The sequence below is a fragment of the Hyperolius riggenbachi genome, chromosome 11, assembly GCF_040937935.1.
Source record: "Hyperolius riggenbachi isolate aHypRig1 chromosome 11, aHypRig1.pri, whole genome shotgun sequence".
NCBI classification, from domain to species: domain Eukaryota; kingdom Metazoa; phylum Chordata; class Amphibia; order Anura; family Hyperoliidae; genus Hyperolius; species Hyperolius riggenbachi.
This window is the reverse complement of record NC_090656.1, coordinates 98,537,065-98,553,484: the sequence shown is the minus strand read 5'-3', so window position 1 is coordinate 98,553,484 and position 16,420 is coordinate 98,537,065. Positions and strand designations below refer to the sequence as shown.

Here is a 16,420-nt window from a genome sequence, read left to right as displayed (position 1 = left end):
AGACGTGATCCCGAAAATCTGGGATGTAAACAGCAGGCAATGACTTGGTGATAATAAGATGAGCAAAGGCACTGCTGAGAGTTGAACTCAGGATCTCCTGTTTACTAGACAGGCGTTTTAACCAACTAAGCCACAGCGCCCACATGCTGCAATTCAGTTATTGGTTATTGTGGCACAGCACTCTTTTTTCTTTGCATTTGCATTCTCAGTTTTTAACATTTTTTTTCAATAGTTTTTCAGGCCTACTTTTCCTTGCCTAAGAGTATACACATAGTCCACCTAAAAGGGAATGGAAAACTTTTAGGACAAAATTGTTGAAAAGAATGTTGTGCAACTTCCAAAATATGATAATGAAAGCTGTGGCAAAACCAATGAGTTTTGTGCCACAGAAGCCAGTCACTATTATATTTCATGTAGGTGCTGTGGCTTAGTAATTAAGTTTTATACAATGTTTCTTATTGTAGAAGCAGCAATTTTACTTGAAGAAGTTTTGGCTAGGCAAGTGTGGGTTAAGCTCCCATCCATGTTGAGCATAGCATCCCAAAAGACTTGTTAGTGACCTTTACCTATTGTCAGAGATGGAAGGTAGTACATCAAACCAAACTGCTAAGAAAATGTCTTTGTTCAGATGTGGTGGAAACAGTGGGCATAAGGAATGCAAGTTTCCTGTGAGCAAATATGGGTGAAGCTCAAAGACGTGATCCCGAAAATCTGGGATGTAAACAGCAGGCAATGACTTGGTGATAATAAGATGAGCAAAGGCACTGCTGAGACTTAAACTCAGGATCTCTTGTTTACTAGACAGGCGCGATAACCAACTAAGCCACAGCGCCCACATGCATGCAAATACAGTTATTGGTTATTGTGGCACAGCACTCTTTTTTCTTTGCATTTGCATTCTCAGTTTTTTAACATTTTTTTTTCAATAGTTTTTCAGGCCTACTTTTCCCTGCCTAAGAGTATACACATAGTCCACCTAAAAGGGAATGGAAAACTTTTAGGACAAAATTGTTGAAAAGAATGTTGTGCAACTTCCAAAATATGATAATGAAAGCTGTGGCAAAACCAATGAGTTTTGTGCCACAGAAGCCAGTCACTATTATATTTCATGTAGGTGCTGTGGCTTAGTAATTAAGTTTTATACAATGTTTCTTATTGTAGAAGCAGCAATTTTACTTGAAGAAGTTTTGGCTAGGCAAGTGCGGGTTAAGCTCCCATCCATGTTGAGCATAGCATCCCAAAAGACTTGTTAGTGACCTTTACCTATTGTCAGAGATGGAAGGTAGTACATCAAACCAAACTGATAAGAAAATGTCTTTGTTCAGATGTGGTGGAAACAGTGGGCATAGCGAATGCAAGTTTCCTGTGAGCAAATATGGGTGAAGCTCTAAGACGTGATTCCGAAAATCTGGGATGTAAACAGCAGGCAATGACTTGGTGATAATAAGATGAGCAAAGGCACTGCTGAGAGTTGAACTCAGGATCTCCTGTTTACTAGACAGGCGTTTTAACCAACTAAGCCACAGCGCCCACATGCTGCAATTCATTTATTGGTTATTGTGGCACAGCACTCTTTTTTCTTTGCATTTGCATTCTCAGTTTTTAACATTTTTTTTCAATAGTTTTTCAGGCCTACTTTTCCCTGCCTAAGAGTATACACATAGTCCACCTAAAAGGGAATGGAAAACTTTTAGGACAAAATTGTTGAAAAGAATGTTGTGCAACTTCCAAAATATGATAATGAAAGCTGTGGCAAAACCAATGAGTTTTGTGCCACAGAAGCCAGTCACTATTATATTTCATGTAGGTGCTGTGGCTTAGTAATTAAGTTTTATACAATGTTTCTTATTGTAGAAGCAGCAATTTTACTTGAAGAAGTTTTGGCTAGGCAAGTGTGGGTTAAGCTCCCATCCATGTTGAGCATAGCATCCCAAAAGACTTGTTAGTGACCTTTACCTATTGTCAGAGATGGAAGGTAGTACATCAAACCAAACTGCTAAGAAAATGTCTTTGTTCAGATGTGGTGGAAACAGTGGGCATAAGGAATGCAAGTTTCCTGTGAGCAAATATGGGTGAAGCTCAAAGACGTGATCCCGAAAATCTGGGATGTAAACAGCAGGCAATGACTTGGTGATAATAAGATGAGCAAAGGCACTGCTGAGACTTAAACTCAGGATCTCTTGTTTACTAGACAGGCGCGTTAACCAACTAAGCCACAGCGCCCACATGCATGCAAATACAGTTATTGGTTATTGTGGCACAGCACTCTTTTTTCTTTGCATTTGCATTCTCAGTTTTTTAACATTTTTTTTTCAATAGTTTTTCAGGCCTACTTTTCCCTGCCTAAGAGTATACACATAGTCCACCTAAAAGGGAATGGAAAACTTTTAGGACAAAATTGTTGAAAAGAATGTTGTGCAACTTCCAAAATATGATAATGAAAGCTGTGGCAAAACCAATGAGTTTTGTGCCACAGAAGCCAGTCACTATTATATTTCATGTAGGTGCTGTGGCTTAGTAATTAAGTTTTATACAATGTTTCTTATTGTAGAAGCAGCAATTTTACTTGAAGAAGTTTTGGCTAGGCAAGTGCGGGTTAAGCTCCCATCCATGTTGAGCATAGCATCCCAAAAGACTTGTTAGTGACCTTTACCTATTGTCAGAGATGGAAGGTAGTACATCAGACCAAACTGATAAGAAAATGTCTTTGTTCAGATGTGGTGGAAACAGTGGGCATAGCGAATGCAAGTTTCCTGTGAGCAAATATGGGTGAAGCTCTAAGACGTGATTCCGAAAATCTGGGATGTAAACAGCAGGCAATGACTTGGTGATAATAAGATGAGCAAAGGCACTGCTGAGAGTTGAACTCAGGATCTCCTGTTTACTAGACAGGTGCTTTAACCAACTAAGCCACAGCGCCCACATGCTGCAATACAGTTATTGGTTATTGTGGCACAGCACTCTTTTTTCTTTGCATTTGCATTCTCAGTTTTTTAACATTTTTTTTTTCAATAGTTTTTCAGGCCTACTTTTCCCTGCCTAAGAGTATACACATAGTCCACCTAAAAGGGAATGGAAAACTTTTAGGACAAAATTGTTGAAAAGAATGTTGTGCAACTTCCAAAATATGATAATGAAAGCTGTGGCAAAACCAATGAGTTTTGTGCCACAGAAGCCAGTCACTATTATATTTCATGTAGGTGCTGTGGCTTAGTAATTAAGTTTTATACAATGTTTCTTATTGTAGAAGCAGCAATTTTACTTGAAGAAGTTTTGGCTAGGCAAGTGCGGGTTAAGCTCCCATCCATGTTGAGCATAGCATCCCAAAAGATTTGTTAGTGACCTTTACCTATTGTCAGAGATGGAAGGTAGTACATCAAACCAAACTGATAAGAAAATGTCTTTGTTCAGATGTGGTGGAAACAGTGGGCATAGCGAATGCAAGTTTCCTGTGAGCAAATATGGGTGAAGCTCTAAGACGTGATTCCGAAAATCTGGGATGTAAACAGCAGGCAATGACTTGGTGATAATAAGATGAGCAAAGGCACTGCTGAGAGTTGAACTCAGGATCTCCTGTTTACTAGACAGGCGCTTTAACCAACTAAGCCACAGCGCCCACATGCTGCTATACAGTTATTGGTTATTGTGGCACAGCACTCTTTTTTCTTTGCATTTGCATTCTCAGTTTTTTAACATTTTTTTTTCAATAGTTTTTCAGGCCTACTTTTCCCTGCCTAAGAGTATACACATAGTCCACCTAAAAGGGAATGGAAAACTTTTAGGACAAAATTGTTGAAAAGAATGTTGTGCAACTTCCAAAATATGATAATGAAAGCTGTGGCAAAACCAATGAGTTTTGTGCCACAGAAGCCAGTCACTATTATATTTCATGTAGGTGCTGTGGCTTAGTAATTAAGTTTTATACAATGTTTCTTATTGTAGAAGCAGCAATTTTACTTGAAGAAGTTTTGGCTAGGCAAGTGCGGGTTAAGCTCCCATCCATGTTGAGCATAGCATCCCAAACGATTTGTTAGTGACCTTTACCTATTGTCAGAGATGGAAGGTAGTACATCAAACCAAACTGATAAGAAAATGTCTTTGTTCAGATGTGGTGGAAACAGTGGGCATAGCGAATGCAAGTTTCCTGTGAGCAAATATGGGTGAAGCTCTAAGACCTGATTCCGAAAATCTGGGATGTAAACAGCAGGCAATGACTTGGTGATAATAAGATGAGCAAAGGCACTGCTGAGAGTTGAACTCAGGATCTCCTGTTTACTAGACAGGCGCTTTAACCAACTAAGCCACAGCGCCCACATGCTGCAATACAGTTATTGGTTATTGTGGCACAGCACTCTTTTTTCTTTGCATTTGCATTCTCAGTTTTTTAACATTTTTTTTTTCAATAGTTTTTCAGGCCTACTTTTCCCTGCCTAAGAGTATACACATAGTCCACCTAAAAGGGAATGGAAAACTTTTAGGACAAAATTGTTGAAAAGAATGTTGTGCAACTTCCAAAATATGATAATGAAAGCTGTGGCAAAACCAATGAGTTTTGTGCCACAGAAGCCAGTCACTATTATATTTCATGTAGGTGCTGTGGCTTAGTAATTAAGTTTTATACAATGTTTCTTATTGTAGAAGCAGCAATTTTACTTGAAGAAGTTTTGGCTAGGCAAGTGCGGGTTAAGCTCCCATCCATGTTGAGCATAGCATCCCAAAAGATTTGTTAGTGACCTTTACCTATTGTCAGAGATGGAAGGTAGTACATCAAACCAAACTGATAAGAAAATGTCTTTGTTCAGATGTGGTGGAAACAGTGGGCATAGCGAATGCAAGTTTCCTGTGAGCAAATATGGGTGAAGCTCTAAGACGTGATTCCGAAAATCTGAGATGTACACAGCAGGCAATGACTTGGTGATAATAAGATGAGCAAAGGCACTGCTGAGAGTTGAACTCAGGATCTCCTGTTTACAAGACAGGCGCTTTAACCAACTTAGCCACAGCGCCCACATGCTGCTATACAGTTATTGGTTATTGTGGCACAGCACTCTTTTTTCTTTGCATTTGCATTCTCAGTTTTTTAACATTTTTTTTTCAATAGTTTTTCAGGCCTACTTTTCCCTGCCTAAGAGTATACACATAGTCCACCTAAAAGGGAATGGAAAACTTTTAGGACAAAATTGTTGAAAAGAATGTTGTGCAACTTCCAAAATATGATAATGAAAGCTGTGGCAAAACCAATGAGTTTTGTGCCACAGAAGCCAGTCACTATTATATTTCATGTAGGTGCTGTGGCTTAGTAATTAAGTTTTATACAATGTTTCTTATTGTAGAAGCAGCAATTTTACTTGAAGAAGTTTTGGCTAGGCAAGTGCGGGTTAAGCTCCCATCCATGTTGAGCATAGCATCCCAAACGATTTGTTAGTGACCTTTACCTATTGTCAGAGATGGAAGGTAGTACATCAAACCAAACTGATAAGAAAATGTCTTTGTTCAGATGTGGTGGAAACAGTGGGCATAGCGAATGCAAGTTTCCTGTGAGCAAATATGGGTGAAGCTCTAAGACGTGATTCCGAAAATCTGGGATGTAAACAGCAGGCAATGACTTGGTGATAATAAGATGAGCAAAGGCACTGCTGAGAGTTGAACTCAGGATCTCCTGTTTACTAGACAGGCGCTTTAACCAACTAAGCCACAGCGCCCACATGCTGCAATACAGTTATTGGTTATTGTGGCACAGCACTCTTTTTTCTTTGCATTTGCATTCTCAGTTTTTTAACATTTTTTTTTCAATAGTTTTTCAGGCCTACTTTTCCCTGCCTAAGAGTATACACATAGTCCACCTAAAAGGGAATGGAAAACTTTTAGGACAAAATTGTTGAAAAGAATGTTGTGCAACTTCCAAAATATGATAATGAAAGCTGTGGCAAAACCAATGAGTTTTGTGCCACAGAAGCCAGTCACTATTATATTTCATGTAGGTGCTGTAGCTTAGTAATTAAGTTTTATACAATGTTTCTTATTGTAGAAGCAGCAATTTTACTTGAAGAAGTTTTGGCTAGGCAAGTGTGGGTTAAGCTCCCATCCATGTTGAGCATAGCATCCCAAAAGACTTGTTAGTGACCTTTACCTATTGTCAGAGATGGAAGGTAGTATATCAATGACTTGGTGATAATAAGATGAGCAAAGGCACTGCTGAGAGTTGAACTCAGGATCTCCTGTTTATTAGACAGGCGCTTTAACCAACTAAGCCACAGCGCCCACATGCTGCAATACAGTTATTGGTTATTGTGGCACAGCACTCTTTTTTCTTTGCATTTGCATTCTCAGTTTTTTAACATTTTTTTTTCAATAGTTTTTCAGGCCTACTTTTCCCTGCCTAAGAGTATACACATAGTCCACCTAAAAGGGAATGGAAAACTTTTAGGACAAAATTGTTGAAAAGAATGTTGTGCAACTTCCAAAATATGATAATGAAAGCTGTGGCAAAACCAATGAGTTTTGTGCCACAGAAGCCAGTCACTATTATATTTCATGTAGGTGCTGTGGCTTAGTAATTAAGTTTTATACAATGTTTCTTATTGTAGAAGCAGCAATTTTACTTGAAGAAGTTTTGGCTAGGCAAGTGCGGGTTAAGCTCCCATCCATGTTGAGCATAGCATCCCAAAAGATTTGTTAGTGACCTTTACCTATTGTCAGAGATGGAAGGTAGTACATCAAACCAAACTGATAAGAAAATGTCTTTGTTCAGATGTGGTGGAAACAGTGGGCATAGCGAATGCAAGTTTCCTGTGAACAAATATGGGTGAAGCTCTAAGACGTGATTCCGAAAATCTGGGATGTAAACAGCAGGCAATGACTTGGTGATAATAAGATGAGCAAAGGCACTGCTGAGAGTTGAACTCAGGATCTCCTGTTTACTAGACAGGCGTTTTAACCAACTAAGCCACAGCGCCCACATGCTGCAATTCAGTTATTGGTTATTGTGGCACAGCACTCTTTTTTCTTTGCATTTGCATTCTCAGTTTTTAACATTTTTTTTCAATAGTTTTTCAGGCCTACTTTTCCCTGCCTAAGAGTATACACATAGTCCACCTAAAAGGGAATGGAAAACTTTTAGGACAAAATTGTTGAAAAGAATGTTGTGCAACTTCCAAAATATGATAATGAAAGCTGTGGCAAAACCAATGAGTTTTGTGCCACAGAAGCCAGTCACTATTATATTTCATGTAGGTGCTGTGGCTTAGTAATTAAGTTTTATACAATGTTTCTTATTGTAGAAGCAGCAATTTTACTTGAAGAAGTTTTGGCTAGGCAAGTGTGGGTTAAGCTCCCATCCATGTTGAGCATAGCATCCCAAAAGACTTGTTAGTGACCTTTACCTATTGTCAGAGATGGAAGGTAGTATATCAATGACTTGGTGATAATAAGATGAGCAAAGGCACTGCTGAGAGTTGAACTCAGGATCTCCTGTTTATTAGACAGGCGCTTTAACCAACTAAGCCACAGCGCCCACATGCTGCAATACAGTTATTGGTTATTGTGGCACAGCACTCTTTTTTCTTTGCATTTGCATTCTCAGTTTTTTAACATTTTTTTTTCAATAGTTTTTCAGGCCTACTTTTCCCTGCCTAAGAGTATACACATAGTCCACCTAAAAGGGAATGGAAAACTTTTAGGACAAAATTGTTGAAAAGAATGTTGTGCAACTTCCAAAATATGATAATGAAAGCTGTGGCAAAACCAATGAGTTTTGTGCCACAGAAGCCAGTCACTATTATATTTCATGTAGGTGCTGTGGCTTAGTAATTAAGTTTTATACAATGTTTCTTATTGTAGAAGCAGCAATTTTACTTGAAGAAGTTTTGGCTAGGCAAGTGCGGGTTAAGCTCCCATCCATGTTGAGCATAGCATCCCAAAAGATTTGTTAGTGACCTTTACCTATTGTCAGAGATGGAAGGTAGTACATCAAACCAAACTGATAAGAAAATGTCTTTGTTCAGATGTGGTGGAAACAGTGGGCATAGCGAATGCAAGTTTCCTGTGAACAAATATGGGTGAAGCTCTAAGACGTGATTCCGAAAATCTGGGATGTAAACAGCAGGCAATGACTTGGTGATAATAAGATGAGCAAAGGCACTGCTGAGAGTTGAACTCAAGATCTCCTGTTTACTAGACAGGCGCTTTAACCAACTAAGCCACAGCGCCCACATGCTGCTATACAGTTATTGGTTATTGTGGCACAGCACTCTTTTTTCTTTGCATTTGCATTCTCAGTTTTTTAACATTTTTTTTTCAATAGTTTTTCAGGCCTACTTTTCCCTGCCTAAGAGTATACACATAGTCCACCTAAAAGGGAATGGAAAACTTTTAGGACAAAATTGTTGAAAAGAATGTTGTGCAACTTCCAAAATATGATAATGAAAGCTGTGGCAAAACCAATGAGTTTTGTGCCACAGAAGCCAGTCACTATTATATTTCATGTAGGTGCTGTGGCTTAGTAATTAAGTTTTATACAATGTTTCTTATTGTAGAAGCAGCAATTTTACTTGAAGAAGTTTTGGCTAGGCAAGTGCGGGTTAAGCTCCCATCCATGTTGAGCATAGCATCCCAAAAGACTTGTTAGTGACCTTTACCTATTGTCAGAGATGGAAGGTAGTACATCAAACCAAACTGATAAGAAAATGTCTTTGTTCAGATGTGGTGGAAACAGTGGGCATAGCGAATGCAAGTTTCCTGTGAGCAAATATGGGTGAAGCTCTAAGACGTGATTCCGAAAATCTGGGATGTAAACAGCAGGCAATGACTTGGTGATAATAAGATGAGCAAAGGCACTGCTGAGAGTTGAACTCAGGATCTCCTGTTTACTAGACAGGTGCTTTAACCAACTAAGCCACAGCGCCCACATGCTGCAATACAGTTATTGGTTATTGTGGCACAGCACTCTTTTTTCTTTGCATTTGCATTCTCAGTTTTTTAACATTTTTTTTTTCAATAGTTTTTCAGGCCTACTTTTCCCTGCCTAAGAGTATACACATAGTCCACCTAAAAGGGAATGGAAAACTTTTAGGACAAAATTGTTGAAAAGAATGTTGTGCAACTTCCAAAATATGATAATGAAAGCTGTGGCAAAACCAATGAGTTTTGTGCCACAGAAGCCAGTCACTATTATATTTCATGTAGGTGCTGTGGCTTAGTAATTAAGTTTTATACAATGTTTCTTATTGTAGAAGCAGCAATTTTACTTGAAGAAGTTTTGGCTAGGCAAGTGCGGGTTAAGCTCCCATCCATGTTGAGCATAGCATCCCAAACGATTTGTTAGTGACCTTTACCTATTGTCAGAGATGGAAGGTAGTACATCAAACCAAACTGATAAGAAAATGTCTTTGTTCAGATGTGGTGGAAACAGTGGGCATAGCGAATGCAAGTTTCCTGTGAGCAAATATGGGTGAAGCTCTAAGACGTGATTCCGAAAATCTGGGATGTAAACAGCAGGCAATGACTTGGTGATAATAAGATGAGCAAAGGCACTGCTGAGAGTTGAACTCAGGATCTCCTGTTTACTAGACAGGCGCTTTAACCAACTAAGCCACAGCGCCCACATGCTGCAATACAGTTATTGGTTATTGTGGCACAGCACTCTTTTTTCTTTGCATTTGCATTCTCAGTTTTTTAACATTTTTTTTTCAATAGTTTTTCAGGCCTACTTTTCCCTGCCTAAGAGTATACACATAGTCCACCTAAAAGGGAATGGAAAACTTTTAGGACAAAATTGTTGAAAAGAATGTTGTGCAACTTCCAAAATATGATAATGAAAGCTGTGGCAAAACCAATGAGTTTTGTGCCACAGAAGCCAGTCACTATTATATTTCATGTAGGTGCTGTAGCTTAGTAATTAAGTTTTATACAATGTTTCTTATTGTAGAAGCAGCAATTTTACTTGAAGAAGTTTTGGCTAGGCAAGTGTGGGTTAAGCTCCCATCCATGTTGAGCATAGCATCCCAAAAGACTTGTTAGTGACCTTTACCTATTGTCAGAGATGGAAGGTAGTATATCAATGACTTGGTGATAATAAGATGAGCAAAGGCACTGCTGAGAGTTGAACTCAGGATCTCCTGTTTATTAGACAGGCGCTTTAACCAACTAAACCACAGCGCCCACATGCTGCAATACAGTTATTGGTTATTGTGGCACAGCACTCTTTTTTCTTTGCATTTGCATTCTCAGTTTTTTAACATTTTTTTTTCAATAGTTTTTCAGGCCTACTTTTCCCTGCCTAAGAGTATACACATAGTCCACCTAAAAGGGAATGGAAAACTTTTAGGACAAAATTGTTGAAAAGAATGTTGTGCAACTTCCAAAATATGATAATGAAAGCTGTGGCAAAACCAATGAGTTTTGTGCCACAGAAGCCAGTCACTATTATATTTCATGTAGGTGCTGTGGCTTAGTAATTAAGTTTTATACAATGTTTCTTATTGTAGAAGCAGCAATTTTACTTGAAGAAGTTTTGGCTAGGCAAGTGCGGGTTAAGCTCCCATCCATGTTGAGCATAGCATCCCAAAAGATTTGTTAGTGACCTTTACCTATTGTCAGAGATGGAAGGTAGTACATCAAACCAAACTGATAAGAAAATGTCTTTGTTCAGATGTGGTGGAAACAGTGGGCATAGCGAATGCAAGTTTCCTGTGAACAAATATGGGTGAAGCTCTAAGACGTGATTCCGAAAATCTGGGATGTAAACAGCAGGCAATGACTTGGTGATAATAAGATGAGCAAAGGCACTGCTGAGAGTTGAACTCAGGATCTCCTGTTTACTAGACAGGCGCTTTAACCAACTAAGCCACAGCGCCCACATGCTGCAATCCAGTTATTGGTTATTGTGGCACAGCACTCTTTTTTCTTTGCATTTGCAGTCTCAGTTTTTTAACATTTTTTTTTCAATAGTTTTTCAGGCCTACTTTTCCCTGCCTAAGAGTATACACATAGTCCACCTAAAAGGGAATGGAAAACTTTTAGGACAAAATTGTTGAAAAGAATGTTGTGCAACTTCCAAAATATGATAATGAAAGCTGTGGCAAAACCAATGAGTTTTGTGCCACAGAAGCCAGTCACTATTATATTTCATGTAGGTGCTGTGGCTTAGTAATTAAGTTTTATACAATGTTTCTTATTGTAGAAGCAGCAATTTTACTTGAAGAAGTTTTGGCTAGGCAAGTGTGGGTTAAGCTCCCATCCATGTTGAGCATAGCATCCCAAAAGACTTGTTAGTGACCTTTACCTATTGTCAGAGATGGAAGGTAGTACATCAAACCAAACTGATAAGAAAATGTCTTTGTTCAGATGTGGTGGAAACAGTGGGCATAGGGAATGCAAGTTTCCTGTGAGCAAATATGGGTGAAGCTCAAAGACGTGATCCCGAAAATCTGGGATGTAAACAGCAGGCAATGACTTGGTGATAATAAGATGAGCAAAGGCACTGCTGAGAGCTGAACTCAGGATCTACTGTTTACTAGACAGGCGCTTTAACCAACTAAGCCACAGCACCACATGCTGCAATACAGTTATTGGTTATTGTGGCACAGCACTCTTTTTTCTTTGCATTTGCATTCTCAGTTTTTTAACATTTTTTTTCAATAGTTTTTCAGGCCTACTTTTCCCTGCCTAAGAGTATACACATAGTCCACCTAAAAGGGAATGGAAAACTTTTAGGACAAAATTGTTGAAAAGAATGTTGTGCAACTTCCAAAATATGATAATGAAAGCTGTGGCAAAACCAATGAGTTTTGCGCCACAGAAGCCAGTCACTATTATATTTCATGTAGGTGCTGTGGCTTAGTAATTAAGTTTTATACAATGTTTCTTATTGTAGAAGCAGCAATTTTACTTGAAGAAGTTTTGGCTAGGCAAGTGCGGGTTAAGCTCCCATCCATGTTGAGCATAGCATCCCAAAAGACTTGTTAGTGACCTTTACCTATTGTCAGAGATGGAAGGTAGTACATCAAACCAAACTGATAAGAAAATGTCTTTGTTCAGATGTGGTGGAAACAGTGGGCATAGCGAATGCAAGTTTCCTGTGAGCAAATATGGGTGAAGCTCTAAGACGTGATTCCGAAAACCTGGGATGTAAACAGCAGGCAATGACTTGGTGATAATAAGATGAGCAAAGGCACTGCTGAGAGTTGAACTCAGGATCTCCTGTTTACTAGACAGGCGCTTTAACCAACTAAGCCACAGCGCCCACATGCTGCTATACAGTTATTGGTTATTGTGGCACAGCACTCTTTTTTCTTTGCATTTGCATTCTCAGTTTTTTAACATTTTTTTTTCAATAGTTTTTCAGGCCTACTTTTCCCTGCCTAAGAGTATACACATAGTCTACCTAAAAGGGAATGGAAAACTTTTAGGACAAAATTGTTGAAAAGAATGTTGTGCAACTTCCAAAATATGATAATGAAAGCTGTGGCAAAACCAATGAGTTTTGTGCCACAGAAGCCAGTCAATATTATATTTCATGTAGGTGCTGTGGCTTAGTAATTAAGTTTTATACAATGTTTCTTATTGTAGAAGCAGCAATTTTACTTGAAGAAGTTTTGGCTAGGCAAGTGCGGGTTAAGCTCCCATCCATGTTGAGCATAGCATCCCAAAAGACTTGTTAGTGACCTTTACCTATTGTCAGAGATGGAAGGTAGTACATGAAACCAAACTGATAAGAAAATGTCTTTGTTCAGATGTGGTGGAAACAGTGGGCATAGCGAATGCAAGTTTCCTGTGAGCAAATATGGGTGAAGCTCTAAGACGGGATTCCGAAAATCTGGGATGTAAACAGCAGGCAATGACTTGGTGATAATAAGATGAGCAAAGGCACTGCTGAGAGTTGAACTCAGGATCTCCTGTGTACTAGACAGGCGCTTTAACCAACTAAGCCACAGCGCCCACATGCTGCTATACAGTTATTGGTTATTGTGGCACAGCACTCTTTTTTCTTTGCATTTGCATTCTCAGTTTTTTAACATTTTTTTTCAATAGTTTTTCAGGCCTACTTTTCCCTGCCTAAGAGTATACACATAGTCCACCTAAAAGGGAATGGAAAACTTTTAGGACAAAATTGTTGAAAAGAATGTTGTGCAACTTCCAAAATATGATAATGAAAGCTGTGGCAAAACCAATGAGTTTTGCGCCACAGAAGCCAGTCACTATTATATTTCATGTAGGTGCTGTGGCTTAGTAATTAAGTTTTATACAATGTTTCTTATTGTAGAAGCAGCAATTTTACTTGAAGAAGTTTTGGCTAGGCAAGTGCGGGTTAAGCTCCCATCCATATTGAGCATAGCATCCCAAAAGACTTGTTAGTGACCTTTACCTATTGTCAGAGATGGAAGGTAGTACATCAAACCAAACTGATAAGAAAATGTCTTTGTTCAGATGTGGTGGAAACAGTGGGCATAGGGAATGCAAGTTTCCTGTGAGCAAATATGGGTGAAGCTCAAAGACGTGATCCCGAAAATCTGGGATGTAAACAGCAGGCAATGACTTGGTGATAATAAGATGAGCAAAGGCACTGCTGAGAGTTGAACTCAGGATCTCCTGTTTACTAGACAGGCGTTTTGACCAACTAAGCCACAGCGCCCACATGCTGCAATTCAGTTATTGGTTATTGTGGCACAGCACTCTTTTTTCTTTGCATTTGCATTCTCAGTTTTTAACATTTTTTTTCAATAGTTTTTCAGGCCTACTTTTCCCTGCCTAAGAGTATACACATAGTCCACCTAAAAGGGAATGGAAAACTTTTAGGACAAAATTGTTGAAAAGAATGTTGTGCAACTTCCAAAATATGATAATGAAAGCTGTGGCAAAACCAATGAGTTTTGTGCCACAGAAGCCAGTCACTATTATATTTCATGTAGGTGCTGTGGCTTAGTAATTAAGTTTTATACAATGTTTCTTATTGTAGAAGCAGCAATTTTACTTGAAGAAGTTTTGGCTAGGCAAGTGTGGGTTAAGCTCCCATCCATGTTGAGCATAGCATCCCAAAAGACTTGTTAGTGACCTTTACCTATTGTCAGAGATGGAAGGTAGTACATCAAACCAAACTGCTAAGAAAATGTCTTTGTTCAGATGTGGTGGAAACAGTGGGCATAAGGAATGCAAGTTTCCTGTGAGCAAATATGGGTGAAGCTCAAAGACGTGATCCCGAAAATCTGGGATGTAAACAGCAGGCAATGACTTGGTGATAATAAGATGAGCAAAGGCACTGCTGAGACTTAAACTCAGGATCTCTTGTTTACTAGACAGGCGCGTTAACCAACTAAGCCACAGCGCCCACATGCATGCAAATACAGTTATTGGTTATTGTGGCACAGCACTCTTTTTTCTTTGCATTTGCATTCTCAGTTTTTTAACATTTTTTTTTCAATAGTTTTTCAGGCCTACTTTTCCCTGCCTAAGAGTATACACATAGTCCACCTAAAAGGGAATGGAAAACTTTTAGGACAAAATTGTTGAAAAGAATGTTGTGCAACTTCCAAAATATGATAATGAAAGCTGTGGCAAAACCAATGAGTTTTGTGCCACAGAAGCCAGTCACTATTATATTTCATGTAGGTGCTGTGGCTTAGTAATTAAGTTTTATACAATGTTTCTTATTGTAGAAGCAGCAATTTTACTTGAAGAAGTTTTGGCTAGGCAAGTGCGGGTTAAGCTCCCATCCATGTTGAGCATAGCATCCCAAAAGACTTGTTAGTGACCTTTACCTATTGTCAGAGATGGAAGGTAGTACATCAAACCAAACTGATAAGAAAATGTCTTTGTTCAGATGTGGTGGAAACAGTGGGCATAGCGAATGCAAGTTTCCTGTGAGCAAATATGGGTGAAGCTCTAAGACGTGATTCCGAAAATCTGGGATGTAAACAGCAGGCAATGACTTGGTGATAATAAGATGAGCAAAGGCACTGCTGAGAGTTGAACTCAGGATCTCCTGTTTACTGGACAGGCGTTTTAACCAACTAAGCCACAGCGCCCACATGCTGCAATTCAGTTATTGGTTATTGTGGCACAGCACTCTTTTTTCTTTGCATTTGCATTCTCAGTTTTTAACATTTTTTTTCAATAGTTTTTCAGGCCTACTTTTCCCTGCCTAAGAGTATACACATAGTCCACCTAAAAGGGAATGGAAAACTTTTAGGACAAAATTGTTGAAAAGAATGTTGTGCAACTTCCAAAATATGATAATGAAAGCTGTGGCAAAACCAATGAGTTTTGTGCCACAGAAGCCAGTCACTATTATATTTCATGTAGGTGCTGTGGCTTAGTAATTAAGTTTTATACAATGTTTCTTATTGTAGAAGCAGCAATTTTACTTGAAGAAGTTTTGGCTAGGCAAGTGTGGGTTAAGCTCCCATCCATGTTGAGCATAGCATCCCAAAAGACTTGTTAGTGACCTTTACCTATTGTCAGAGATGGAAGGTAGTACATCAAACCAAACTGCTAAGAAAATGTCTTTGTTCAGATGTGGTGGAAACAGTGGGCATAAGGAATGCAAGTTTCCTGTGAGCAAATATGGGTGAAGCTCAAAGACGTGATCCCGAAAATCTGGGATGTAAACAGCAGGCAATGACTTGGTGATAATAAGATGAGCAAAGGCACTGCTGAGACTTAAACTCAGGATCTCTTGTTTACTAGACAGGCGCGTTAACCAACTAAGCCACAGCGCCCACATGCATGCAAATACAGTTATTGGTTATTGTGGCACAGCACTCTTTTTTCTTTGCATTTGCATTCTCAGTTTTTTAACATTTTTTTTTCAATAGTTTTTCAGGCCTACTTTTCCCTGCCTAAGAGTATACACATAGTCCACCTAAAAGGGAATGGAAAACTTTTAGGACAAAATTGTTGAAAAGAATGTTGTGCAACTTCCAAAATATGATAATGAAAGCTGTGGCAAAACCAATGAGTTTTGTGCCACAGAAGCCAGTCACTATTATATTTCATGTAGGTGCTGTGGCTTAGTAATTAAGTTTTATACAATGTTTCTTATTGTAGAAGCAGCAATTTTACTTGAAGAAGTTTTGGCTAGGCAAGTGCGGGTTAAGCTCCCATCCATGTTGAGCATAGCATCCCAAAAGACTTGTTAGTGACCTTTACCTATTGTCAGAGATGGAAGGTAGTACATCAAACCAAACTGATAAGAAAATGTCTTTGTTCAGATGTGGTGGAAACAGTGGGCATAGCGAATGCAAGTTTCCTGTGAGCAAATATGGGTGAAGCTCTAAGACGTGATTCCGAAAATCTGGGATGTAAACAGCAGGCAATGACTTGGTGATAATAAGATGAGCAAAGGCACTGCTGAGAGTTGAACTCAGGATCTCCTGTTTACTAGACAGGTGCTTTAACCAACTAAGCCACAGCGCCCACATGCTGC

General features: G+C 39.0%; 18 non-coding genes across 18 annotated transcripts; all 18 read right to left on the bottom strand.

Moving 5' to 3' along the window:
* Positions 1 to 66: 66 nt before the first annotated feature.
* Positions 67 to 140, bottom strand: TRNAT-AGU (transfer RNA threonine (anticodon AGU)). Its single transcript has one exon. It is a non-coding gene; the product is annotated as a tRNA-Thr (tRNA).
* A 1,316-nt stretch (positions 141 to 1,456) lies between these two features.
* On the bottom strand, positions 1,457 to 1,530 carry TRNAT-AGU (transfer RNA threonine (anticodon AGU)). Its single transcript has one exon. It is a non-coding gene; the product is annotated as a tRNA-Thr (tRNA).
* A 1,316-nt stretch (positions 1,531 to 2,846) lies between these two features.
* TRNAT-AGU (transfer RNA threonine (anticodon AGU)) lies at positions 2,847 to 2,920 on the bottom strand. Its single transcript has one exon. It is a non-coding gene; the product is annotated as a tRNA-Thr (tRNA).
* A 622-nt stretch (positions 2,921 to 3,542) lies between these two features.
* TRNAT-AGU (transfer RNA threonine (anticodon AGU)) lies at positions 3,543 to 3,616 on the bottom strand. The gene has a single exon. It is a non-coding gene; the product is annotated as a tRNA-Thr (tRNA).
* Positions 3,617 to 4,237: 621 nt separating this feature from the next.
* Positions 4,238 to 4,311, bottom strand: TRNAT-AGU (transfer RNA threonine (anticodon AGU)). Its single transcript has one exon. It is a non-coding gene; the product is annotated as a tRNA-Thr (tRNA).
* Positions 4,312 to 5,628: 1,317 nt separating this feature from the next.
* Positions 5,629 to 5,702, bottom strand: TRNAT-AGU (transfer RNA threonine (anticodon AGU)). The gene has a single exon. It is a non-coding gene; the product is annotated as a tRNA-Thr (tRNA).
* A 485-nt stretch (positions 5,703 to 6,187) lies between these two features.
* On the bottom strand, positions 6,188 to 6,261 carry TRNAI-AAU (transfer RNA isoleucine (anticodon AAU)). Its single transcript has one exon. It is a non-coding gene; the product is annotated as a tRNA-Ile (tRNA).
* A 621-nt stretch (positions 6,262 to 6,882) lies between these two features.
* Positions 6,883 to 6,956, bottom strand: TRNAT-AGU (transfer RNA threonine (anticodon AGU)). Its single transcript has one exon. It is a non-coding gene; the product is annotated as a tRNA-Thr (tRNA).
* A 483-nt stretch (positions 6,957 to 7,439) lies between these two features.
* Positions 7,440 to 7,513, bottom strand: TRNAI-AAU (transfer RNA isoleucine (anticodon AAU)). The gene has a single exon. It is a non-coding gene; the product is annotated as a tRNA-Ile (tRNA).
* A 621-nt stretch (positions 7,514 to 8,134) lies between these two features.
* On the bottom strand, positions 8,135 to 8,208 carry TRNAT-AGU (transfer RNA threonine (anticodon AGU)). Its single transcript has one exon. It is a non-coding gene; the product is annotated as a tRNA-Thr (tRNA).
* Positions 8,209 to 8,829: 621 nt separating this feature from the next.
* Positions 8,830 to 8,903, bottom strand: TRNAT-AGU (transfer RNA threonine (anticodon AGU)). The gene has a single exon. It is a non-coding gene; the product is annotated as a tRNA-Thr (tRNA).
* Positions 8,904 to 9,525: 622 nt separating this feature from the next.
* Positions 9,526 to 9,599, bottom strand: TRNAT-AGU (transfer RNA threonine (anticodon AGU)). Its single transcript has one exon. It is a non-coding gene; the product is annotated as a tRNA-Thr (tRNA).
* A 485-nt stretch (positions 9,600 to 10,084) lies between these two features.
* TRNAI-AAU (transfer RNA isoleucine (anticodon AAU)) lies at positions 10,085 to 10,158 on the bottom strand. The gene has a single exon. It is a non-coding gene; the product is annotated as a tRNA-Ile (tRNA).
* A 621-nt stretch (positions 10,159 to 10,779) lies between these two features.
* On the bottom strand, positions 10,780 to 10,853 carry TRNAT-AGU (transfer RNA threonine (anticodon AGU)). The gene has a single exon. It is a non-coding gene; the product is annotated as a tRNA-Thr (tRNA).
* Positions 10,854 to 12,167: 1,314 nt separating this feature from the next.
* On the bottom strand, positions 12,168 to 12,241 carry TRNAT-AGU (transfer RNA threonine (anticodon AGU)). Its single transcript has one exon. It is a non-coding gene; the product is annotated as a tRNA-Thr (tRNA).
* A 621-nt stretch (positions 12,242 to 12,862) lies between these two features.
* On the bottom strand, positions 12,863 to 12,936 carry TRNAT-AGU (transfer RNA threonine (anticodon AGU)). The gene has a single exon. It is a non-coding gene; the product is annotated as a tRNA-Thr (tRNA).
* A 620-nt stretch (positions 12,937 to 13,556) lies between these two features.
* On the bottom strand, positions 13,557 to 13,630 carry TRNAT-AGU (transfer RNA threonine (anticodon AGU)). Its single transcript has one exon. It is a non-coding gene; the product is annotated as a tRNA-Thr (tRNA).
* Positions 13,631 to 16,336: 2,706 nt separating this feature from the next.
* On the bottom strand, positions 16,337 to 16,410 carry TRNAT-AGU (transfer RNA threonine (anticodon AGU)). The gene has a single exon. It is a non-coding gene; the product is annotated as a tRNA-Thr (tRNA).
* Between the last annotated feature and the right edge of the window lie 10 nt (positions 16,411 to 16,420).